Source organism: Ambystoma mexicanum, chromosome 3q (genome assembly GCF_040938575.1).
Source record: "Ambystoma mexicanum isolate Mex_15411 chromosome 3q, UKY_AmexF1_1, whole genome shotgun sequence".
Taxonomy (NCBI): domain Eukaryota; kingdom Metazoa; phylum Chordata; class Amphibia; order Caudata; family Ambystomatidae; genus Ambystoma; species Ambystoma mexicanum.
In genome coordinates, this window is record NC_090926.1 from 771,827,502 (window position 1) to 771,853,903 (window position 26,402).

Genomic DNA, 26,402 nt, shown 5'->3' on the forward strand with positions numbered 1-26,402 from the left:
CTTCTGATATTTAGAGGACTTGTTGGTTGAATTATGAATGGAGCTACGATCCCACAGGCAGTTTGATTTAAAATCACCCACAAAAAGTATGTTGCCTAATCGGTACTCCGATCGCCACTGACTTAGAATCAATTTTACTTGTGCGGTACATTTTTCAAGGGGTGTGTTGCTTTAATTGCAGTATATGTTCATCACCAACACATTTGAACACCATTCGTTCCCTAGCACATGGACAGGAAAAATACAAAAAATGTATATCAAAGCGTTTAGGGCCCAAGAAGTCTTTATAGCTATCAAGCGACCAATTTGTGGTCTACCCCCGAGACCCCTCTCCGCCTTTTGTGTTAAGATTATATAGCCATCAAGTATTATATTTGTCATAGAGAGGGTCTCCCGGAAACAGAAAATCGCCTACTCTTTCAACACTTCATCACAATGGAATTAGTTGTCAAATGTTTAAAACCTTGTGAATTCCAGGTGATAGAAATTGCTAGAGACCTGACCTTGAACGGAAGAAGGTAGAGAACCCTAACTTAAACAATCCAGTGACCATTTTTCAGTCTTGAGTACCCCTCTCTGGGGCTATACAAGACACCTTACGACCACCATGTCTCACTTGATTGCAAGTAATACAAATTTGGGAGTCCCGGCGAACTGCACAAAAATGACTCATTTCAACAACTTGAGGATTCAAGGGGCTGCACTGATGGATAGCCTGAAAATCAAAAACCTGCATCCTTAAATCGTCCACCTCTGTCAAAATTAATGACGAAACAAATGCTGATGGATTATCCAGTTTCACAATATCTAAACGAGCTAGTTCTATAAAGGTAACTAACACAATATCTTTCAAAGATATCAAACGTAAGGCGGGTATCCTTGACATGAGCAACAACACAGCTTGTTGATTCAAAGTTAGTTGGTCTTCATTTCTGCATATAGCTTAAAAGATAACATTGATCTGCATTACATCGTGTGTCCGCTCTTATACCCTTCCCCAAAGAGCTTTGTGCATTTGCAAATGTGTGCATTTGGTGCCTATGCACCAGGTCTTTGGAATTTTTTTCCGTCTAATATTTGGGCAATCTCATGTCTCTCCAGCTTTAAAAAGGCCATAAAGACCTACTTCTTCAACTTTAATGACTAGCCTGTTCCCTTCTGGATTTGACTTCTGGTTCTGGCCTCCTATGCTTCTCTTTTGTTTGTCTTCTATGTGCGCACCGAGGCCTAAGGGCGTGTTGCACGTTAAAAGCAACACATAATCATAATAATAATAAAGTACAGCAGATTAATATCTTGCTTAGATTAATTGACACATCTGACAAGCCCCTGTGTTGCGGCTACCAGAGGGACCATTCCTTGGGACCATGGTGGAGCTCAACCCTGCTTTATCAAAGATGCCAAATACAAAATGTCATAGAACAATAAGGAATGGCTAGACTGGTTGCACCAGAGTACCAGCCCAGCCACGTAATGACACTTATCATGCTTGCTTTATCAAAGGATGCCCAATACAAAAAGGCATGCCACGATAAGAAAGGGCTAGACTAGCTGCACCAAAATGCCAGTCTAGCCCCGCAGTGACACATATCATGCCTGCTTTATCAAAGATACCCAATACAAAATGTCATGCCACAGTAATAAATGGTTAGGCTAGCTGCACCAAAATGCTAGTCTTGCCACATAATAACACTTATCATGCTTGCTCTACCATAGATGCCCGTTAAAAAATGCCATGGCTGCTCACTGAATCCCCCAGCACCTCACACGCACACAATCAATGTGACTGTGTGTGCATGCAAGGTACTGAGGGGTCCAGGGTGCAGGCATGCTATTTATTACTAGGCATCTATCGTAGATGCTCAGTAAAAAAAAGGCCATCCCGCCCCCAGTGCCTCATATGCACACAATCAATGTGATTATGTGTGTATGTGAGGCACTGGGGGCACCAGTGGTCAGGCATGATTTTTTTACAGGTCATTGTTAGAAACCAGAAGGTGTCTCACCGACTAGTCAGCAGGATCTGTCATCCAGGTGGCCAGGACACAGCCATCGCTTTTGGATCGGTATCCCCTTCCCTCTAACACCTTTACCCCATCCTACCAGGTAGGTTATTTAGGAACTCTACCCCCCCCCCTTTACAACACAAACACTTTCACATGGACAGCCTATGATGAGGGAAAACAGACTAACACCCCAGCCGTATACCTAACGTGTCCAAAACAATGGTCAGGCAAGGCCAGGCAATTACTGACCATCACACACACCTGACTTCTATTAAGCTTCCCCACACAGATAAAAAGTGGAGCCCGAGAGCACACTCTGAGCGAGTCAAGGCACACGAGGGAACAGCAGTTCCAAGAGGGCAGTTTACAAGAGAAGAAATACGGCAAAGCAGAAGGGGATCGCAAGGAGGGAAGTTCCCTTGACCTTTTCGACAAGGAACTGTTACTTTCATGAAACTTTGAGAATAGAACGCGCAAGACCAGGGAACCAGGCTGAAGAATCTGCATTGTGTGTCAGAGGTACCCAAGGCCCTCCTGCATTAGTAATCAAGGCGGGAAGAAGTGCCAGCTGCTGTGGTACTGTCCTTGGCTAAATGAACAAAGCAGCGTCAGTGAAATTAACACAGCCGGTGAGTTTCGGAGACCGATACAAGACCGGTCTGTGTTGAAGCCAAGGTTGCAAACGGCATCAATGTATGGCGAGCCCTGGAATGAACATTGTTAAAACGTGTGCGATGAAGGACGCAAGTAAAGTTGAACTGCTGATGAGTGATTGAAATTTTAAAGCAAGATATACTAGACTTGACAGAGTGGTCCGGCACCGCATGGGTGCCCAGTCGAAAGTCTATGTAAGGTATCTAGATGAGATTTGATGAAGTGAAAGTGAGAAAGAGAGCATATCAAGAAGAGAGTGAGTAATTATGAATCGAACTGGTCCTGCGACGGGTTGGGCAAAATCCTGCGCACAGTCGAAAGTAAAGAAAGCTTGGAAAAGTAGAAAAAGTTGACCCCGGCAGAGGGGGACCTGGGTAAACAATGCATCACCCAAGAAGGTTTTGTGATAAAGTGGGTCTGAGCCCGGCGGAGGGGAACCCAGGGTGAACCCAAGAAGTTGTACATGAGAATCCTGAGGAAGAAAGAACTTTTGAATGTTTGTTTGTCGCATCAGGCCCTCTGAAGTAGGAGACTTTGAATGACAAAGCATCTTTGACACAGAAGGCCCTGATACGGAGATTTGAACTGCATCCTCGTGCTAGAGAACTAGCCAGCCAGAGACTGTGCTAAGCTCGAGCGTGCCGCCTTGTCCCGTGCTGAAAACATGGGGAAGGGAAGCCAACGGCTTTAATATCCTGACATATTATTTCTTGAACACTTTTCTTTTGCATAACATGATTTCCCACACTATTTGTATTCAGAAGTAAGAACTGGCAATAGGTTTATTTGTATAGGCACTTTTATTTTGACCGACTAGACTAGGGCTGCGTTATTATTATTTGATGTACGTAGCTTGCTTCCATCTTTAGATTTAGGATTAGATAGGTGTTTTTAAAAAACACAATTGAAGTTCAATAAACACCCTTGAACTGTGATCATTTTGTCTGTCATACTGTTTGATACCATGCCTTTCTTACAGCATCTATCATTGATGCCCAGCAAAAAATGACATGCCTGCCCCCTGGGCTCCCCAGCGCCTCACATATGATTTGATTGATTTTGATTTTTCAATGTGATTATGTGTGTATTCAAAGAGCTGGTGGGTCCAGCATTTACAAATGCCTTTGTTGCACAACCACTCCTCCAACCGGTCAAAAGCAGCTCCCCTTTTGCGGCCCCTTCTGAGGTGCTTTGGAGCCCAGGGGACAGGAATGAGGCGCTGAGGACCCCAGAAGTCAGGCATGGTATTTTTACAGACCAACAAACAATGGTGGGAACCTCCAAACCCGGCACCTAGAGGTAAAACAATACATATGAAACAGGTGGTGGTGCCGGAAACACGAGAGCAACTGAAGAACAAGGCAAAGGGTTCATTTTATTTTGTTATAGATTGTAAAAAAGTCTTTAATTAATTCATTTTGTAAAACACATCCTATATAACAGACATTCATACATTCATTCATACTAATACAGCTCAATACAGCTCTAAAAATAGTACATTTACATTTTTTAAAGGGAAATGTGAAGAAAGTGCAACAACTGTTCCATTGTTAGGATAAAAAGTACGCTTTCAAAAAAAAAAAAAAAACAATTAATGGGATCAAAAGCAAACAGATACACATTCTGTGTAATGGAAATGTCAACAACACTTCCAGTGTTCAATGATAATGGTTCATTCTAGACAAAAGTTATCGACTATTGGTGCCCAGACTGTTGATGCCAAGATAAATAAGTCTTCTTAGTCAAATAGGCTTCTTAATACATAGTTTCGACTTGGATAGTTATCTATGTCTTCATCAGGATAGGGATTAACCTAACAACATTTCTGAAAACCATACACCGGATGGTAAACGGGTCTTGTCTTGACCAGCTTCTCCTCTGTACTAGAGATGCTGGGTCAAATACAGGTAGTCCTCGTTATAAAGCACACTCCAGGAAATTTGTAAACATCAAACATCCCTCAAAAAAGGGATAAATCTCCTTGGCTTTGTATAGATGAAATGTCGGCACCGTCTGTCTCTTATCGAGGCCGACTTCGTAGAAATGAAAGAGGGATAGACAGAAAACTGTGACCGCCGTAACGTCCCCACTGTGTCGCAGTTCCTACTCTGCAAGCGACGCAGCTTTCAATATATGGGACGTAACACTCCCAAATGTCTTCTGTGCAAGCAATTCGAAGATTAAATGAGGTCGCTGTAATATCCCTTCTGTCAAGCAGTTTCTACTCTGCATGCAGCACTGCTTCTCACGCAGAGTGACCGTCGCCCACAGAGAGTCCCAGCAGACTGAGGAGGTCTCCTGCATGCAGAGTAGAAACTGCTTGACAGAAGGGATATTACAGCGACCTCATTTAATCTTCGAATTGCTTGCACAGAAGACATTTGGGAGTGTTACGTCCCATATATTGAAAGCTGCGTCGCTTGCAGAGTAGGAACTGCGACACAGTGGGGACGTTACGGCGGTCACAGTTTTCTGTCTATCCCTCTTTCATTTCTCCGAAGTCGGCCTCGATAAGAGACAGACGGTGCCGACATTTCATCTATACAAAGCCAAGGAGATTTATCCCTTTTTTGAGGGATGTTTGATGTTTACAAATTTCCTGGAGTGTGCTTTATAACGAGGACTACCTGTATTTGACCCAGCATCTCTAGTACAGAGGAGAAGCTGGTCAAGACAAGACCAGTTTACCATCCGGTGTATGGTTTTCATAAATGTTGTTAGGTTCATCCCTATCATGATGAAGACATAGATAACTATCCAAGTCGAAACTATGTATTAAGAAGCCTATTTGACTAAGAAGACTTATTTATCTTGGCATCAACAGTCTGGGCACTAATAGTCGATAACTTTTGTCTAGAATGAACCATTATCATTGAACACTGGAAGTGTTGTTGACATTTCCATTACACAGAATGTGTATCTGTTTGCTTTTGATCCCATTAATTTTTTTTTTTTTTTAGAAAGCGTAATTTTTATCCTAACAATGGAACAGTTGTTGCACTTTCTTCACATTTCCCTTTAAAAAATGTAAATGTACTATTTTTAGAGCTGTATTGAGCTGTATTAGTATGAATGAATGTATGAATGTCTGTTATATAGGATGTGTTTTACAAAATGAATTAATTAAAGACTTTTTTACAATCTATAACAAAATAAAATGAACCCTTTGCCTTGTTCTTCAGTTGCTCTTGTGTTTCCGGCACCACCACCTGTTTCACATGGTATTTTTACAGGGCATGTATCAGAAATGGCAAGAAAAAAGAAATTACATGCTTTCCCCTAGGGCCCCCCCAGCGCCTTGCATACACACATAATCACATTGATTGTGTGCGTGTGGTGAGTGCAGAGGACGGGCATGTTATTTTTTCACTGGGCATCTATGATAGATGTGTGGGGAGATGCAGGAGCGCCCCCTCCCTCGCACATACAAACATGCAGTTCGCAGTCTGCATTCCCAATGGGCTATGAAAGGCTGGGGAAGCAAAACGGGTTTCCCTTTGACAGCTTAAGCCAGCCCGAAAGCACCCCATCAGCTGCAAAAAGCTGCTGAGGGAGTGATCAATGTTTACACTGGGCTTGCTCCTGGCTCCTCATATAGGGCAGGGGTGCCGGTGGGTCAGCGCCCCCTGGCCCACTATGGAGGAGCCGCCACTGGTTCTGAGACTTTGCCTATTCATTCATTTTCGGCCTGCCAGGAACAAAGGCCTGGAATATAGATAACTTATCCCCAGGACCACCAGTCTTTTAAGAAAAACCATCTTTAGGAATTGTGTATTTATTTAGCAATAAGGATATAATTTCTACCAGAAATGACATACAGTGGATCAGGGGTGTAGCCAGGATTTCTTGCCTGGGAGGGCCTGCACATTAGATCCCTGGGACTAAAGAACATATATTTATTTTATTGAGAGGTTTATTTCGTATAATGCATGGGGACCATGGGAAAGCTTGAACTATTCTAGGCCATTGAATACTTTGAACTAGTTAAAAGGCACAATTCAACCAAATGTCAGCTTCCATTGTCCTAGAGCATAAAGTAATGTGAGACCACAAATAAGCTCCTTTCAGTTTTATGGCTGTGCTTTCAAACCACACATCAAAAGAAACTGTGTGATAAGGGTACCTGCTTGTAGCCATTGACAAGGACATGGATTTTGTTGTGATGTGACAGAAAATTGAAGTTCTATTAAACAAGGAAAGTTGATTAACTTTGGGATTCAGTTTTAGAATATTACATTGTTGTATGCAGTGTGCGGGGGGGGGGCCTTGAAACCAGTTGCACCTATTGCAGAAATAATTATCACAGGCAAAGGAGTAGAACTTGCTGCATCAGAACGAGGACCAGTATTTGTGTGAAATTATAAATAATGCATGTTAGTGTTACCCAACTAAACATTATTCACTTGGCCATCTATGTAAAGATAAAGGTAAGAGTTGACCCAGGCAGAATTGAAGCAAATTTATGTTTTCCCTTCTGGCACAGAACAGTAAACTGTATGTAAAGTAACTGCTGAATGTGAAAATTCATACACCTTCTTGAGGTAGAAATGCAGAAAACATGATCCCTGCTTCATGCCTATTATACACACTCCTGTTTCTTAAAGATATTTCAAAACACAGCTCTCAAATCATGTTCTATAAGTTGTGGCATCTGTATCACATGCCATTTTGTATTCCTGCGACATATTATAAATGTAGGGCTAAATGTGCCAGAAAGCAATATGAAGTGAACCTAAAAGCCAGAACTAGCTTATTTTTTTACACTGACTTGGCACAACTTGAGATCTATGCATATTACCCCAATTATGGCTCTACTTCTTCACTACGTACAACCTAGAATAGTCTGTGTAATAGCCACCTGCTTGTAGTCATTGTTTGACACATGCCAGCATTTTGGTACTATGCATATTACACACGACATTTGAAAATCTGCAAAGTTGTTAAATCTCTTCCAAAGACATCTCGTGCTTGGATCAGGGCATGAGATATCACATATATTATTGGGCTTTGTTTGTGTTTTTGCAACATTGTCTTTCTGCATAGGTTCCCAGTGCTTTCCTTTATAGTTGAGGACTCCCAGTGAAAAAGAGCTCTTAATATGGATGTAAGGCTTCTGTGCATACTTGTTCATTGTAGCATGGGCATCCAGCACCCTTCAGTCAAAGAAGGGAAATACTTTGCAACAAGTTTATTTACTACAGATCCCATTTGCATACAAGGAGGGCACAGAAATTGGGGACATTATTTTATTTTATCTACTGGAGTAAACCAAACTTCAGACAGAACCATGGTGTTATTTCCCGCCAGGTCATTCCTCTGTTCCCTTTGAGTTGTGGCTGATCCTTTTAAGTCAGGGCCATCTTCATATATTTTGGGGCCTGGCCACAGAAACCTTTGGGGTCCCTCTGAACCAAAATATGAAGGGAAGTAAGACTCTCTGGTCACCCTCCGCCACCCCATTTTCACAGTCTCAACCCATAGCTTCCTATAGTGGCTCAGTAGCAATTAAAATAAGTGTGTGTTAATTCCCTCAGAGTTACCTTACCCATGTTATCCAACTGGAATGAGAATAATAAATGAATTGGCATTACAAAGGCAACTTTAGCTGCTTATGATGAGAGTGCTTGTGTTCCAGTACAGGTAAAGGATACTGTTTAGCATTAACAGGCAAAGACGTTATACAGCCTAGTATAGATGCAGGACATGGCTCAGTATCCGTGTGGCAAATGTACAAATACCCGAGCATCTGTAGGCAAGTCCAATTAGCATCCCAACAGATGACACACTACTAAAGCATGAATGAAGAAGAACGATTGGTATCAAGAAGTAGAGTACACCTACCACACTATAGAGAGAGGATGCAGATCACAAGTTACCATGAAGTTGCATGTACCCAAACATAGACAGAATTTAGATGAGGATATGTTTTTATAGTTATGTTGCCATGAGTGTGGCAAGGAACAAATTGTGGTGTTTCATATACCATGGCCACTATTATGTATTAAGCAACACAATAGCCATTTAAACTGTGAGTGTGGATTTTACTAAGAGAGTAATCTGAGAACTAAACAATTTCTAGGATGTTACAATCTTGAAATATTAGGGACTGACAATTTTGACAGGCCAGCCACTATGTGATTGAATAAGGTGCCCAGGACCGCACACTTAGGGCTCAATCTGCGGTTTTGGCACTTGATTGCACTGTTTCCCAATTGTTGTCAAACAGCGAGATGCAATTATTTGTGAATGTTTAACTTTCATGAACTAAATATAATACTCTGTTTTGTAGACCTAACTTGAAATGTGCACAAATCACATGATAAACTAACATAACAATATTTTTATAAATATCCATGTAAAAGTAGAATGAATGTTGTTTGAGTTTCTCCATCATTAATTGTAGAACTGTGAGTATCAGAATACTATGCAATGTACCTATCTAGCAATCTTGGGTACAGTGTCTATACCGTGGGACCTTGCTGAGAGCTCAGTGCCTTTGGAAAACCACTGTGGAAATGGTATTTTTCCTGTGTCCCCTGCACTGTGTGGGTGGTTGTGGAACCCAAGCCATGCCCCCTCGAGGAACCAGTTCTACCTGTCGCTATGCTGAAGCCTGGAACTGGCCCCTTTCAAATTCTTCCACCCACCTGCCCCTCACACTATCATTTCTATCTTCCCTTTGTCCTGGAACCAAGCCTCCCTGCGTCCTGCAAGATGAGTCCCACTTGTTGTGTTCATCATGGGTTGAGGGGGCGGCGGGCTCTGGAAGGCCACTTGTTCCACACCCTGTAATTATCATCCCCTCTGCCAGGTCACCAAGCTGTCCCCCTTGATCCATTGCATCCCTTTCTGGGAACCTCCTCCATTCCCCAGTCATCTATTGTCCCTGCCTATTTGCTCACTTGTCCTACACCCTGTAATTAACCTCCCCTCTGCCAAGTCACCAAACTTCTGCCCCCCTGTCCCCTCTTGCATCCCTTTCTGGAAACCTCCTCCATTCCCAGTCATCTATTGTCCCTGCCTGTTTCACAATTAACCTCCCCTTTGTGCCCACTTGCCCTGCATCCTATAATTTCCCTCTCCCCTGACCTGGGAATCACAATTGTTGTCAAACAGCGAGATGCAATTATTTGTGAATGTTTAACTTTCATGAACTAATTATAATACTCTGTTTTTTAGACCTAACTTGAAATGTGCACAAATCACATGATAAACTAACATGACAATATTTTTTTCATATCCATGTAAAAGTAGAATGAATGTTGTTTGAGTTTCACCATCATTAATTGAAGAACTGTGAGTATCAGAATACTATGTAATGTACCTATCTAGCAATCTTGGGTACAGTGCCTATATCCTGGGACCTTGCTGAGACTCAGTGACATTGGAAAACCACTGTGGAAATGGCAGTCTCCATGTGTGGACCCTGAAAAGACTGTACCTGTGTTGGTTTCACCTGTCTGTTATTTGTTGTTTACTGCTGGATTTCTGCTTTTTTCATTTCACCGATGTATTGTGTGACTTTTATTTTTCCCAAATGTATTTTTCCTGTGTCCGCTGTACTGTGTGGGTGGTTGTGGAACCCAAGCCATGCCCCCTCGAGGAACCAATTCTAGCTGTAGCTATGCTGCAGCATGGGACTGGCCCCTTTCAAATTCTTCCGGCCACCTGCCTCTCACACTATAATTTATATCTTCCCTTTGTCCTGGCACCAAGCATTCCTGAGTCCTGCAAGATGAATGCCACTTGTTGTGTTCATCATGGGTGGGGTGGGGGGGGGGCGGGCTCTGGAAGGCCACCTGTCCCACACCCTGTAATTATCCTCCCCTCTGCCAGGTCACCAAGCTGGCACCCTTGATCCATTGCATCCCTTTCTGGGAACCTCCTCCCTTCCTCAGTCATCTATTGTCCCTGCCTATTTGCTCACTTGTCCTACAACCTGTAATTATCCTCCCCTCTGTCAAGTCACCAAACTGCCCCACCGTCCCCTCTTGCATCCCTTTCTGGAAACCTCCTCCATTCCCAGTCATCTATTCTCTCTGCCTGTTTGCACAATTAACCTCCACTTTGTGCCCACCTGCCCTGCATCCTATAATTTCCCTCTCCCCTGACCTGGGAATCACACAGAAATTAGTTTTCCATGTTGTGTTCCTGTGGGGTGGGGGCATGCTCTGGAGGGGTGGAGCAACAGCCTTAAAAGGGGACAGAGGACCTGGGATCAGGCTCTTTCTTTTGGTTGCTGGCAGTGGTGTGTGGATGGGGGGAGGGCAGAAGAGCTCAAGAAGCCCCTTCAACAGATACCTTGTCTTTCCTTTTCCATCCTTCCCCTCTCTTTCCTCCCCCAACCTGCTCTAATGTTCCACCAGTATGGCTCTTGGCTTCTCTGCCCTGCTCCCCCTTCCTCTCTCTGTGTGTCTCTGTGCCTGCTCACTCTCTTTCTGTGTCTCCGTGCCTGCCTCTCTCTCTCTCTCTATGTGTATCTGTGCCTGCCTCTCTGTCTCTGTCTGTCTCTGTGCCTTCCTGCCTCTCTCTCTCGCTCGCTGCCTGCCCCTCTCTCTCTCTGCGCCTCTCTCACTATGTGCCTCTCTCACTGTGTGCCTCCCTAACTGTGCACCTACCTCACTGTGCACCTCCCTCACTGTGTGCCTCTCTCACTGTGCACCCCTTTCACTGTTTGCCTCTCACTGTGTGCCACTCATTGTGTACCTCTCACGGTGTGCCTCTCTCACTGTGCACCACTCACTCACTGTGTGGCACTCACTGTGTGCCTCTCACGGTGTGCCTCTCTCATTGTGCACCTCTCTCAATGTGCACCTCTCACTCAGTGGGCACCTCTCACTCAATGGGCGTTGCTCACTGTGCACCTTTCAATCACTGGGTGCCTCTCACTCACTGGGCACCTTTCTCACTGGGCGCCTCTCTCACTGTGTGCCTCTTGCCCCTCTCACTGTGCAACTCTCTCACTGTGCATCTCTCTCACTCTCCCTCTCTCTCCCTTCCTCTCTCCCACTCTCTCTCTCTCTTCCTTTCTCTCTTTCTCACCCTCCTCAGCCCTCACTGTCTCTACCAGTCCCCTTCTACCATTCACTCTCCAACCTTTCCCTTCCTCTGATGGGGTCCCTTCTCCCCCCTGCATCCAAGGGTACTCCCAGGCCCCCAGGTTCCATGAGAGTGGGTGTGAATAGCTAGTATACCTGCCATCAATGCCCCACCTCGTGCCTGCAGCCCACTGCAGACAATCATCTGGGTCCAGTGTGCCTAACCTCCTCTTCTGGTAATGATTATTCTTTTCTGGCTGTCATAAATCCGTTCCTGATTTCTGCAAAGACTTTGGTGCCTTCATTTGTGTTCCCACATTTTGTTATAGCCTGCCTGTTATTGTCAGAGGGTGGACCTAGTCTGTCTGCATAACACAACACTGTGGTTTGTTAATTCCCTGGGCCAAAACTGTGGCTCCTGTACAGAACGCTGTCACAGAAGGAGACGCTGGAACTAACAGCAGATTCATGCTGGTTTTCCAGATATATGAACTAAGACTGTATATCCTAAAAAGCAATCTCGAAGACTGGAAGTAATTCTTTGAGACCCACGCTCGACTTACAGTGACAAGTGTTCGAGTTCTTTCACATCGAATTAGCCCGGGTGGGGCAGCAGTTAAATAGGCTAAATACACACTGCACTAGACCCTTACCAGATTCTATCAGAATAGGAAGGATATGTATGAGTCAAAAGAAGATTGATTGCTCCTGAGGAAGCGGAATGTCCCCGAAAAGCATAGAGCTTATGAAAATTGAATCATGCAAATTGTATATTTGTATTTTTGTACAATATGCGCTTCTGTTTTTATGCCTTATTGCAAAACAAAACTAGTAAATATATGAATTCGTGTTTTTGCAAACCTATAGTGTGAATGAGTGTTTTTTTCACATCCAAAGGAAGATACGTATTTTAAGATAAATCCTCACCATTACTAGTAAAATTTAAACTCCATAGTGGGGATCTTTGATTTAATAATTTCCACTTAGAAATTGAAGTTTTGACTGGTACCCAGCAGCTATAAGTGTGCAGGGGAAGCGAGTGTCCCACAGACTGTGGGCACGTCTTGTTTGTTCATTGTATACTCAACCCAGTGTCAGGGTTGAGTTTCTCCCTTGCACCTTTTACAATTAGTAAGTCTCAATAAGAACATATACTTGAGGTGTGCTCCCCACCATTTTTTGGTTTTTGGAGCTCCTGCTGGGGTCTCCCAAACGGCCTTCCCCATTTTGGTCCCTGACCATGTGAAGAGCACCCTAACGTCTGCACCTTCACTGACTCAACTCACCCCTTCCCTGTGGCCTGTGCCCCTCTCCTCTGTTTGTTTTCTGCCATTAACAACAGCCATTTCTATGCACGTGGATTCTAACATTCCCCTTTTCCTGAATTTTCGGACCAAGGCCTACTAGTCCCAGAGAAAAGGTGAATCTGCCCTGCATGCTGCCTGCTGTAAAAGTGTCTAGCTGCCTGTCTTCCGGATCAAGTAGTAAGGTAAGAACTGGATCACAAGTCACACACACTGACATTGCCAGCATGTAGCTTGCGGGCAGGGATCTGAGTCTCTGAGTGGGGTGGTAACGCTGAGGGTAGGTCAGTGTAACTATCCAGTCAAACCAGGTCTCACTGCCACAGTGGTGTGGCTCTAGCACATTGCCACTATCAGAGGAGGACCTGCATATCCACAGAACAATACACAATAGTACTGGCAAATTGTGGGGTGTACCTTTCCGGATAATCTACCCAACTAGTCATAGCCTCCAGATCTCCACCCCTAATTGTATACAGTGTTCGGTTTTAACCCAGAGAGTTCTTCTGGAGAGGGTGTCACCTACAATGTAACAAACTCACCTCCTAGGCCCATACCGGAGGGTGAACAAGGTAGCTGTGGCTCATTGCTCACCTTCGGGACTGGCCTGCCGGGAGCCTCACTTTAGATCTTGCTGCCTGTCACTTCATTCACAGCGGAGTGTCACGGAGTGTGTTACCTGTGTTGCAGACTGCTTGAGAGACTGCCTTTACTTTCTACTGACCCTGCTGCAGCGGCACCACTCCTTTAAAAACCATATCCCGACGCGTAGCGTGTCGCAGAGTGTGTTACCTCTGTTTGCTGTGTTTTTTGTGCGTACACTACTTACTGATTTCCAGTCTCGTATTTAAGGTGAGAAGAGGACAGGTATCCAACTCATCAGTACCATTCCTGCAGTTATAAAGTGACTAATGTGCTTTTTCAGTGTACTATTTTATGCCTGGCAAGGCACCTACAAAACAAAGGACTTATAATTTGTGCAAAAATAAGGTTAAACCCACTGGTGAAACAAATGGCTACAAACGTGCAGTGGCTGGGGACTCTTGTGCAGTGCTGCTCGATCTGTTCGCAGCAGGTGGCCCAATGAGAAGCATGGTTTGCCCCCAGCTGCTACAGAGGCTGGGACCTCAGTGGGACAGATTACTAAGTATTTTAAATCGAACAGCATTAATGTGACAAGTCCCCAGTGAGTCAGCGCTGCCTGAGGAGAACTTGAATAAGTCTACAGGGTCACAGTCTTTGGAGGCCATTTCGAATGGCACGTTTGTCGATTTTGACAACAACTCGCTGTTGCAGCTCTGTTATTCTTTGTGTAATGGCAGACGTTTCCCGGATGTTGCCAGAATGACTTCTATGTGCGATGTGAATATGCCTGTGAACCTACCAGATAATCTGTGTGCGCCCTTGGCTGTTCACCATGCTTCACAGTGGCTATCAGCGAACCCAAACCTGTTTCTTTCTGCTCCCTCCCCGTGGGTACCGGAAGAGGTGCATGAGGTTGATCCTGATCAAGATGAGGGGCAGCTCCTTTGCCTGCGAACTTCAACCATCTCCTGAGTGACCATTCAGCAGAATTGGAGGCGGGTTCTTCACTGGATGTGTTACATTTTGCCGTAAAAATCTTATTGAACTGATGTGGCCGTATCCACATAGAAGTAGTAAAACAAAATGGCCAGATACTACAGCTATTTGTTCCAAGGAGTGTTGCCAGGACCCAGGGCAAAGTGTTGGCACAGCAAGTGATAGAGGGGCAAATAATCAGCTGCCTGATAGGGCTTCTGAAACCTCACCTATCATAATTCCTTCACAAAGTTCAGATGTTGCCTGCGAAAAACTGGACAGTTCTGCACATTCCCCATTTTCCTATTTAACTCCCAAAAATGATTTATTGGAGGGACAAGCAAAAAAGGCTTGCCACCAGACATCCAGCTCAGGAGGTGATATCTAACAACGAGCCCAACCAACCACTTAATTCTACAATTGTGCCAGCTGCAAGCCAATTGAAATCGATGAAACAAGCACAGAAAAGGGCTGCCCGCAAGAAGAAGCATTGTCAACTCAGTTAAGGCACTTTGACTAGTTGGCTTCTGAAAGACACTGAGGGGGTGCGTTTTTCTCCTCCCCCATCCCCCTGGAGAGTGCTAAGCTCTGAGTCAAAAGGTATGGTGCCCGTTAATGTTAGGAGGAACTCCTGGGCCTGAGGTCCTTTCTGCCCCGATTATCATCAGCCTTGTGGCCCCATTAATGCCTGTTCCGAACGCCCAGTCTCAAGATGTTATAAAAATGTCAATCTCTAAGTTGGGGGTCAAAGGGCGTGTAAATCATATCAACAGAAGTGCCCTACTAAGAGTATTTGGGACCATTCCAGCGTTAGGCATTATTGGTTCATGCGATGTTTACCTCATCGAGCCAGTAAAAGCAGGGACGGGGGGCTGTGTGTGGGTCGATTGCTGTTTGCTGGTGACTGCATCATTGACCAGGCTGAATCATTAGATTTCTTGGATATGAATTGGACAAAGTTACACGAACGAATGCTGCAATCATTGCTCACACCCTTTGAAACAGAAGGTGGCTGTGGAAAAATGGAAGAGTGTTCTGCCCGCGTTACCTATTGACAACACCCAATGCTGGGTGTGGTTAAAGAGCATGTTTGCAGGGTCTGAATGTATGAATAAATGAACATTTTATGTGGCCACATGGAACACCAGAGGCCATTCCCATATTATTTAGAAAGGCCCCTCTATTGATTTTCTGTTGAAACACTCAGTCTTCATGCTCCAAGAAACTTGGTTAACAGCTCCTTTCTTTGTTGATGGGTTTAGTGTACACCAGATTTGTGCCAAAAAAGGGACTGTCAGACGTCCTTTCGGCGGTCTCTTAATTGGTGTAAAGCATGAGCTTTACTCTAGTATGGTTTATCCCATTGACCCGGAGGGTAATGTACTGGCAGTAGAGGTAAGCCTAAGGGGTCAATCCAATATAAAACGGGTACTGTTGATCAATATATATGCCCCCCCCAGGCCCCCGAGAGGTGCTGAGACTGATGCCATATTTGCCCTTGTGAACGTGCTGATCAAAAACTGGGTCCAGAAGCCAGGTGAGGAAGGGATAGTCTTGGGTGGGACTTAAATGCCAGATGTGGCGACCACACGACCACTTGCAAATACAGTATTGTAGCTGATGAATATCAAATGCTATTTAAAGAGTCTAACGTGAGATGTAATAAGTGGCTGCGATTTTTATCCAAATGGGAATTGTTGCTTTTAAATGGATGAACTGAGGGGTGATATTCATGGGAGCCCAAACTGGCAAGAGGGTACTAGGAGGGCCACTCTGGATTACGTGTGTAGTAATAATGTACTGACTGACAAAATTAGTGGTTTAAAGATCTGCAAGAGGGCGGTCAGTGAGCCCTCAGTACTTAGCCATGTGGGACAACTGGAGCTGATTTACTCTAGATTTAGGGGCCCGCCAAATTTAGTTCCCACCCATGTGGGCAACAGGTTGATGTAGACAGAGCGGAATGTGGACAAGTCATGTAGTATGCTGAGGGTGGAATTGCAAGATGCAAGTTCAAACTTAAAATTGCAGGCTGCGAATGAAATTGAGCAGTGGCTTATGCAGCTCGCCAATAGAGCAGGCAAGCTGAGGGGTAAGACTGTTCTACGATCGGCTATACCGACTAGTCATGCTTATGATCCCGAGATAAATATGGCCAAGCGAAGAATCCAGTAACAACTGAGAGATTTAAAAAAAGTGACCATCTCATTGTACACCTTGTTGAGAAACACTCCTAAGCTGAAGAATCAGTTTAGAAATTGGCTTGCTAGGAGGTGATGGGGAGTTTTAACGGCGAATTGGCAACTCATAATTGAGGTTTTGAAGAGCGGGAATGTTAGCAGTCTATGGAGGGTTCTGTCCATGGCAAGGAGACCCCCTGACTCATTACTGTTAAATCCTATTAGTCAGAAGGCACGGGTTACCCACATTGAAGAGCAAATGTATCATGTGAAGGATATGACAGATGACAGGGGCCCTTACACCTCAGAATGGCCTATTCAGTTTAATGTCGAAAATCTGTGTGTGCAGCTGAGAAAGCTGAAAAATCCCGGGACCCAATGGCTTGTCGTCTGCGGTGTTGAAGGGTGATGTGGAGTTATGGGCAGGGATTCTTTGTCCCCTCTATGAAAAAGTCTGTGTGGCCCGGTTGACACCAGATTAATGGAAAAATGTTGGTCACAGTGTTTAACGCAGGGAACAGATTATCCCCTAATAACTACAGGCTATTGTCATTGTTCGACATCACAGAAAAATTGTTTGCATCACATGTGTTGGAACACCTGCAGTCTTGGGTGAGCAATAATAACATTCAACATCCTTTCCAAACAGGTTTACGTCCTGAGTTGCGCACAATCAATGGTATCCGAGCCCTGGACACTATAATTTCTCAATTGAAAAAGCACCAGAGTCCTTCTGTGTACATTGCCTATGTGGACTTTAGGTCCGCTTTCGATCAGGTGTATCATAGGGCTCTATGGATGAAAATGAGGAGGTGGGGCTGTCCTAGCTGTCTGCTGAAGTAATCATGGCCCTGCATGCGGATACAACCGCCCAGATGCAGCTGAGTGATGATGGTCGAGTGTCAAGCACGATGAGAATTAACAAGGTGGGTAAGGCAAGGTTGCATGCTTGACCCCCTGCTGTTCAACATGTATATATCCGATTTCTTGGCCCGGCTGCAAGGCAGGGGAGGGTCCCTTCCTACAATTGTTGCTTGTCAGATCTCTATGCTGTACACTGATGACTTAGCAATGTTTGATCATATGCTGGCCGGTATGAAGTCTGTGTTAAACGAACTTGGGTTGTATCCAAAGGAGAACCAGCTTTCGGTCAATTTAATAAAACAAAGATAATGCTGGTGTCGGCCAGGAAAATTAACAGATGTAAGATATTTGCAACCGTGGGCCCTGTTGACTATATGGAAACATATACATATTTGGGACTGGAGATGTCCACTACCCTAGGGTATGGGGACGTCATTGAAACCACATCAAGAAGGGCAATGCAAATTACTTGCTTGACGAAAAGATTCTCTAGGGAACATGCAGGGTTTTCACTAAGCAGGGTTTTGGCACTTTACAAACAGTGGTTTTGCCCTGCAATTCTGTATGGACTCGAGGTGCTGGTTTCGAAGGATTTCAAATAGCTAGATTTGGCTGAGGCCTGGTTCTGGAGAAACTTATTGGAGTCACCTAGGTTTGCCTCGATTGAGTATGTGCGCCTGGAATTAGGGCTACTCTCATTAAAATCTCAATTGTTGATTCGCAGGGAAGCACTGGTGCTAAAGGCAATTATGGCTCCCAGCTGCCCCCTATTGACTAAGTTGGGTGAGACTTATGATTTGAAGTTGGCTCACTGTGTTACGGAGCCGTTTGTACAATGTTTCAAGGAATCGTGTGATTCTATTGATTGGTCCCCAGATTTTAAGGGATGTTCAGACTATCCAACACTGAAAGGTGCGTTTGGCAGACGCATGACAATGAATGTGCGGCACAGGTGGTTCATCAATATTTGAAACCCGAACTATACCTGTTACTCTGCCTCGACCCGACAGTGCGTAGTTTTTTTTCCAGAAAAATGCACGCCAACCAGTTTACCTGTCCAGGCTGTCTATGGAGCCAAGTGATACCTCCCCAAAGAGGACAGATTCTGTAGAATATGCAAAATTAGAACTAACGCTGAGTCTGCCAGACACGTCCCTACCGAATGCCCACGTATGGGCCCGATCCAGATGCTTACGTTGGAATCCCTTGTTCATAAATATAACGCAATAAACTCTTATGAGTTCTGGTCATTTTGCCTTAACACTGAATCAAGCATGGTCCATCTGGCCCTTTACAGGGTATGGAGAAGGGTTTCTATGTATCTTCATGATTAATACAGGGGAATTATGTATCATTATCAAAGTACCCCGGTGGAACTTTTAGTTCTCTTTTATTAAATGAGTTAGTACTGTATGACAATGATGAAATGGTTTTATGAGGGAATATTACCATGTATGTATGTGATATGTTGATGTGTCAATATGTAATGAGGCAATTGATCAAATGGTTTTATGAGGAAACGTCATTATGTATGTGCTGATGTGTAAATATGTAACAAGATAATGAATTGTCGATTCAAATCACTATTATGTAGGTGACAGGTTATTTGTGTATTTATTGTATAAATTGGTTGATGTGAATGGATTTTAAATATGCATTGGTATATTTGTATGTAATAATGTTGATTGTGAAAGTTCTTTTTAGAACTATATACAATTAAATAAATACATTAATTCAGTTTACTAGTACAAGGGCCACCTAGTCCGTACTAAACTCATCTCCCTCACTATGAGTTAACAAGACTTTATAGAGGGCCCAACCTCACCCATTTACCCTGTTTAATTGTGTCCATATGCTGGCAGTGACAGCTGTGTGGTTTTTTTTAGGGCTACGAGAGGGGCCCTCTCAAGATCATCTTTGCCTGGAACTCTTTTGTGCAGGGTGTCTGACCTGCCTGTCTGAATCTGAGTCGTTTTTCTGGGATGCCTGGGAATTGTACCCAACACTTCTTTTGGAAGTGGCAAGTAGCTGGGCATCACTGTGCTCCCAGTTCTGCAACAGTTTATCACCCAACCCCTTCCCTAGTTGAGCGCCTGTGAGTGTGCATCTGTAAGTGTGCTACAGTAACCCGGGGTGACAGACTTGGATTGTAGGGACGACTCAGTGGGGCAAGCCAGGGAGTGAGCCTTTCCACTAATTCCCCTGTGGCCCTTATAGCCACTGCGCAGGGCCCGACTATTGTCAGATGGATGACAGTATGGCATAAATAGAACAAGCTCCAGAGCCGACTGGCCTGGACCCTAGAAGCCTCCTTTGATGAGACTCACTCAGCTGCAGTACATGAGGTTCCTCAAAGTGAGAAGGGGAGCTCAGCAGTTAGGCAGTAGGAGCCCTTCCCATTGTGTTCCTAACAAAGTTTGCCTATGGCCAGGAAAAGGTGGCTGAAACAACAGGTAACACTAGAGAAAAGACAGAACAGCATAATACAGAGAAGAGGAGAAATGAACCCAGTTATAGGTGTGACCCCCACCTGTTCCCAGTGTTAACCCCAGTAACACCTTCTGCCCCAGAGGATGTCCTAGATTCTTTCTGCGCTTCCTCCATCGCCCAGCTATTTTGCTCCCTTCCCAGTCTCTGTCCCTTGGGCAGAAGCCCTTGCTGCATCAGCTCCTGTACTGGATGAGACTGCCCTTGAGGTGGTATGCGCACCCTTGGGGGGCCAACGTAAATTTAGCAGGGGAGGGAAAGCAAGAGGATGAATCTTTCATCACTCCCAAGTGCCCCCTCTGAAACCCCAGAACGGGGCTATCAGAACCATCAGTATATGCCTCAACCTGCCCCTGACCAAGTTCCATCCCCAGCACATTACCCATCCTAGTTGGGCCCCCTCGTGCATCGGGACCAGTGCGCCTATTTTAAGGAATGGGGCCACTGGAAGTAAAACTGTCATCAGTGGTTTGAGCATCAGCAAAACAAGGCCACAGCCGTGCCTGCTCATAGCCAATTGCAGCTACCTGCACCATACTGACCTAGTGCCTCTTTTTCGCTTCCCACTCAGCCTACACCCCCAGATCAGAATGCTGGTACTGGCCCAGCACTCCAGTCTGAGCAATCCCTGGCCAATGACTCTCATTCCCCCGCCAGTAGTAAGAACAGCCAGTGTGCCACTTCTGGCACTGCCTTGCAACCCTGTCCACAGCAGCCAGGCCAGAGTTCCCTCAAGCTTGACAGGAACTGGACCCAGAAGAAGTACCCCGAGTATCCCAACTGCTCACCCTAACCATCCCTTTCCCATCCAGTGTCCTCTATGCGATAGCTCAGGTTGGTAACAAGCGTGCCAGGGCGCTGGTGGACACTAGAGCCACCTTCAGCTCACTGAGGGTGGGGGAATTACCAGATGCCGCAGTATCTGGCTGGGCTGTCACAGACTGTCATGAGAGCAAAGGAATAGCTTCAGGGGTACTGCTTCAAGATCATTGTGGTGCACTGCGTCCTATGGCCTACTACAGCACTCTGCTTGACCCTGTCGCTGCTGCCCCACACTCTGGTCTGCACGCTGTTGTGAGCTCTGTATCCCTGGTCTATTCTCCCCAATTCACCAGTCCAAGATCCTGTAGCAAAACAGACACCATTGCTACACACACTGCAGGCCACCCCTAGGGACAAAATAGCTACACACATTGAAGGCTGCCTCTAGGGATGAAACAGAACACAAAGCTTGGGAATAAAATAATAATAAAGGAAGAATGGGAAGCTACAAGATGGCAAAACTGTATGCAGAGACAGGACTAAGCTGGCCAGGTGCATTGCCCCTTGCCTCATGTACATGAGAGGTATGCCCAGCCGCTTGCTGGAATCTCTCCATTTGAAATCCTGATGGCAAGACCAATCTCCCTGCCAGCTGCAGCTCCTCCCTCTGTAAACAGGTTGCATTTGCCACTGACTGATGATTCACTTGTGCTATATTTCAAACATCTTACTTTAGTCAGGTCAGCAAGGCACAACCTGTGCCAGGCCTGCAAATATTACATTTAGTGCTTGTGGGAGAGCTAGGACACTGCACCTCTCGTCATGGAATATTTTTTCCCCAAAATCTGCCTGAAACCCTCCTCGGAAACCCTGCCAGCATGGAAAGAGTATATCTTCTCTTGCTGTGGGGTAGTAGCCATTGTTCAGAAAACAGCACTGTATAAACTGTGCATTGTTTTGATTTTTTTATATTTTAGAATTTAGTTTTGTTCATTTTTATACTTTTTCTATATTTGTGAATTTCATTTTTGTATTTTCATTTTTTTATTTTTTTATTTTTTATTTTTTTATATTGTTAATTTTCATTTTTGTTTTGATTTTTTGTATTTAGATTTTTGGGTTTTGATTCTTTAAATTGTATTATTTTGATTTTTGTGTTTAGATTTTTGGCTTTTGATATTTGTATTTTGATATTTGTATTTTTTTAATTTTATTTTAATTTTAAAATGTTTGAATCTGTTGGGGTTTTCTGATGTTTGATATCTCATTGGAAGAGGGTATATTTGTGAGTAGCAATGTTTGTTTGTTTGTTTGTTTGTTTGGATACAGTGTACCCAGCTCACTTTGTTTAAGGGCATTTACTTTACATTTTCTGTTCCAGCGTACCATGCTTGCCTTTCATCTTTTGTTATTGCACTGTACCATCATCCCGTCTTTATATACCAGCTTTGATTTCTTTCCAGCTTGCTTTCTTGTAAGATCTCCACTTTCCCCTGGACCTAGTGAACTTTTCATCTGCTCCACAAAGAACTTGAAGGACAGTGATTCTCTGACTCATCTACACACGCTCTGTTCCAACCGGGTGTTCTTGCTCCCTGTGGGTCCCCAAAGCCAATCCTTAATGTCCAAAATCAGCCAGTTCATGCTTGCACTGCTCCTGCTGCTCCTCCCTCCTGCATTAACGGACTACCAAGAGAACTCTTTCCTCCAGATCTTCCATTTGGAAACCTGCAAATTCAATGAAAACCAACTGCTGGGTATGTGCCCACATGCCCCTCCTATCAAGGCACACAGTTCCTGCTCCAGGCTGTACCTGCCAGTGCCACTGCATCTATTCCTCCGCCATCCCGGGAAGCCCAGTGCACACCTGGAAAAAGCGACTCTAACTGTGCGGCACATGACCACCTTCCCTGTGTGGTTCAAGTAGAAAAGCAAAAAGGGACAGAAGACGTGGACACCACCGCAAGATGCCGGTCTATGGTGCTCCAGTCACACGAGAACCGCTGGTTATGAAGAAAATGGCAAGGTCTTATGTGGACTGCCCTAAAGACCCAGCAAACAGAACACCCTCTCACTGTGAGAACGTCCCAACTAACTTGTCAAGATTACATCTCCCCGTAGCTTGCATTGCCTGCCGGGTATGGAAGCTGCCCATACCTGAGAGCCAGCCAACAGTCACCTGTTCCTCCCCAACCTGCTCCAACTTTCCACCAGTTTGGCTTCTGGCATCTCTCCCTTGCTCCTCCCCTATCCCTCTATCTGTGTCTCTGTGCCTGCTCCCCCTGTCTCTCGCTGTGTGTCTCGGTACCTGCCTCCTTCTCTCTCTGTCTCTATGCCTGCCTCCCTCTCTCCCTGTGTCTATGTGCCTGCCTGCCCCCCTCCCTTTCTCTCTCTCTCTGTCTCTCTCTCTTTCTCTCTGTATCTTTGCCTGCCTCGCTCACTGTGCACCGTGCCTGCAGCCCAGTGGGCCCAGTGTGCCTATATTCCTCTGCTGGTAATGAGTCTACTTCTCTGTCTGTAATACATCTGTTCCTGGTTTCTGCAAAGCCTTTGATGCCTTCATTTGTGTTCCCACTTTTTGGTGTAGCCTGCCTGTTATTGCCAGAGGGCGGACCCAATCTGTCTGCATAACACACCGCACCCTCACCGGGGTCAGTTAAATCCCTGGTCCAAAACTGTAGCTCTGTCTGGGGTATCCCACACGCCCTTCCCCATTTTGGCATGCCTCCCATGTCCACACCACACTACCCTCCCTTTGGGAAGAATGGCAGGGACATCTACACATACCCAGAGCCTCCCAGCAATTGTTGCTTCCTTAAAGGCTTGCATGTTCTCAAGCATTTCAGGCTTTCTAGCCCTACTGCCACAGTGGAGTTCCCTGGACTGACACACTTTGCAAAGTGCGCTGACTTATAAGCCTTACATAGTATTCATGTTCAGTTCCTCTCTACAAAAGGTACCTGGTAGTGTTTCTAAGGTTGCCTGCACTAATCTTATATATTGGAGGATTTAGCCACAGGCGCAGTCCATTCTGGATCGCAATTACTTGCCACAAGTGTGATGACAAAATGACTACTGCTCCGCAGGAAAACAGGGATAAGTAGTGCTTTCTAAACTCCTACCCAGCTCCACACTACTACTAAACCAGCAGTGAGCTTGGTCATAAACCTGAAACATGCATTCGTCAGATTTCTGTGACAGTAACATGGGTTGAGGGCAAGCTATTCTCTTGAAGAGGGTGTGTTACAGCAGGGAAGCATCCAAACGACAATAGTGCAGAAAATACCAAAATAAAAGAAATGTCTAATCAAGGTTTTGTAGAAATAAGTATTTTGTTAAACTAAAAGGATATGCAAACTATTAAAACCACTAACAACGTAGTTGTGTAAGGAAATACACAGCGAATGCAGTCTTTGGGAGAAAGAATCACTCTTGATATTGAAGAACATAGGCTGCAGATAAACAGTCATGCAGAAAAGTCAAACAAGTTCCAGAGCACTTCTTCATGGCAGGGGTCTGCAACCTTTGGCTCTCCAGAGGTTTTGGTGTGCAACTACCATCAGCCTTAGCCAGCATAGTCAATGGTGAGTGATTATAGGATTCGTAGTACAATGCGTCTGGAGCCACAGGTTGCAGACCCATGCTTTAAGGTGTAAGGCTGGGTCTTAAATGTCATTAGGGCAAATAAAACAAGGCTAGTGGGCAGAACCACTGTCATGCCCCTTATTGTCTTCTTTCAGGAGCTTGAAAGCATTAATCCTTTCTGGGCACTTCACAGTGTATCAACTCGAGTTAGAGTTTTTCAAGCTGGTTCACCAGTATTCTTCAATGTGGTACAATTCAACAAGTGACAACAGGTCAGGGTTCAAAGAGCTTCCGACAAGCTACAATGTTCAAATCCACATGGTTCTAATCTCGACTGGGTCTCCATTTGTAAAAGCGGAGATTCGACTTCAGTGGTGAGCTGGCTCGATGGGGTCCAACAACATGGTGCAGTTCGACAATCGGCAATGTCTCGAGGCTCAAAAAAGCTTGGGAGCAGAGTTTGGAATTAGTGCATCTCGAAGGCACTTGAAGCCTTAGAGAGGAAGGTTGCAGGGGACACATGCATGGCTTGCCTCTTCAGGAGGCAGAGTCCTTGGTTCTAGTGTCCAGATGCAGTCATACCTTTTCAAATGTTCCCCTGAAGCTGTTAGGGAGAATGTCTGCATCCTCCTTGTAAGTCCTTATGTTTACCCCAATTGCGGGGGACTTTAGGTAGTTTTTATCCCAAAAAGGTACCAGCAACATTTTCGAGTTGGCCCAAAGATGATTCCCTTAAGAGGGGTGTCACAACCTTATATAGATATTTTGCCTCTTTTGAATGGTCCATTCCAAGCCTTATTTAAGGGACCAATTATTTCTGTTGTAACAATGGTTATTCCTTGTGATGTCAACTCCCAGAGTGCCTTTTCTACAGGAAATTAGGTGTGGTCTCAGGAAGAAAGTGGGGCCTGGCAAATTAACAATGGCGGAACCATTTTCCTGTATACAGGTCATCCTCCTAGCTGCACTATACTTCCGCCTCAGACTGTCAGCTGAGATGAAAAGGACTCCATTAATTGTCTTTCTGGTGTAATCTTTTCCTGATTGAGTTTCAGTGGTATGCTTGAAGCTCCAAGCCCTCACCACAGTCCTAGAGCAGGTATGCCCTGCTCTCCAAGAAAGGTTTCAAGCCTGCCCAGCAAATAACAAAGAGCTTCCTGGGCAGGTCCAACATCTGTTGTGGTTTGGCTTCCCCATGGGTCAGCCTCCCAAGACTAGATGCAATAAACAGTGGGACTTAATATGAGTTTGGCGGTGTGGCCAAAAACGGTCGTAATACAGTGGTAACTATGTTACCACTGTGTTACCACTGCATTATCGTCACATTACTGCACCGCGAAAACAACAGGTTTGGAGGTAAGGTGGAGGAAAAACCTCTGGCTGAATCTTGGAGGTAATTCCTCTGCCTTAATGTCAAAAACGGCCATATTGGCGGAAATTACAGCTGAAATCCCCATGGAGTCCTATGGACTCCAATAAATGGGACTAACACCATCTACCACCACTTGTAATCTGGCGGTAATTCCGCCAGATCAAGTGGCAGTAACAGTAAATCCCTTTGGCTGTAGCTTGGCAGATTTGCAACCAAAACACCACTAAAATTGTAATGATGCCCAATGTCTTTGCTGCTGGAAGGGTTACAAGAGACCAGCTGATAAAATGACATTAGTTTGGGTTTTGGCAGTTTTAATTATCTCCTCATATGACAGAATATCAAACTAGGTGTAGTTATATATTTAACCAAACTTCAGCCAGCCCCCAAGAGATGAGCATATGCAAGTAAATCTAGTTTAAATCACTGCTGACCAGTACAAAGGCAGCCATTGCTGATGGAATTAATGTGATTTCAGCAGGTTTTTCATGCATGCACATGTTACTCTGTAGTTGCCATGGTGCCAAATCATATTTCAGCTGCTGGAGTACAAAGTTAAAAACAGCCATTGGGTGGACGCGGGGGGGGGA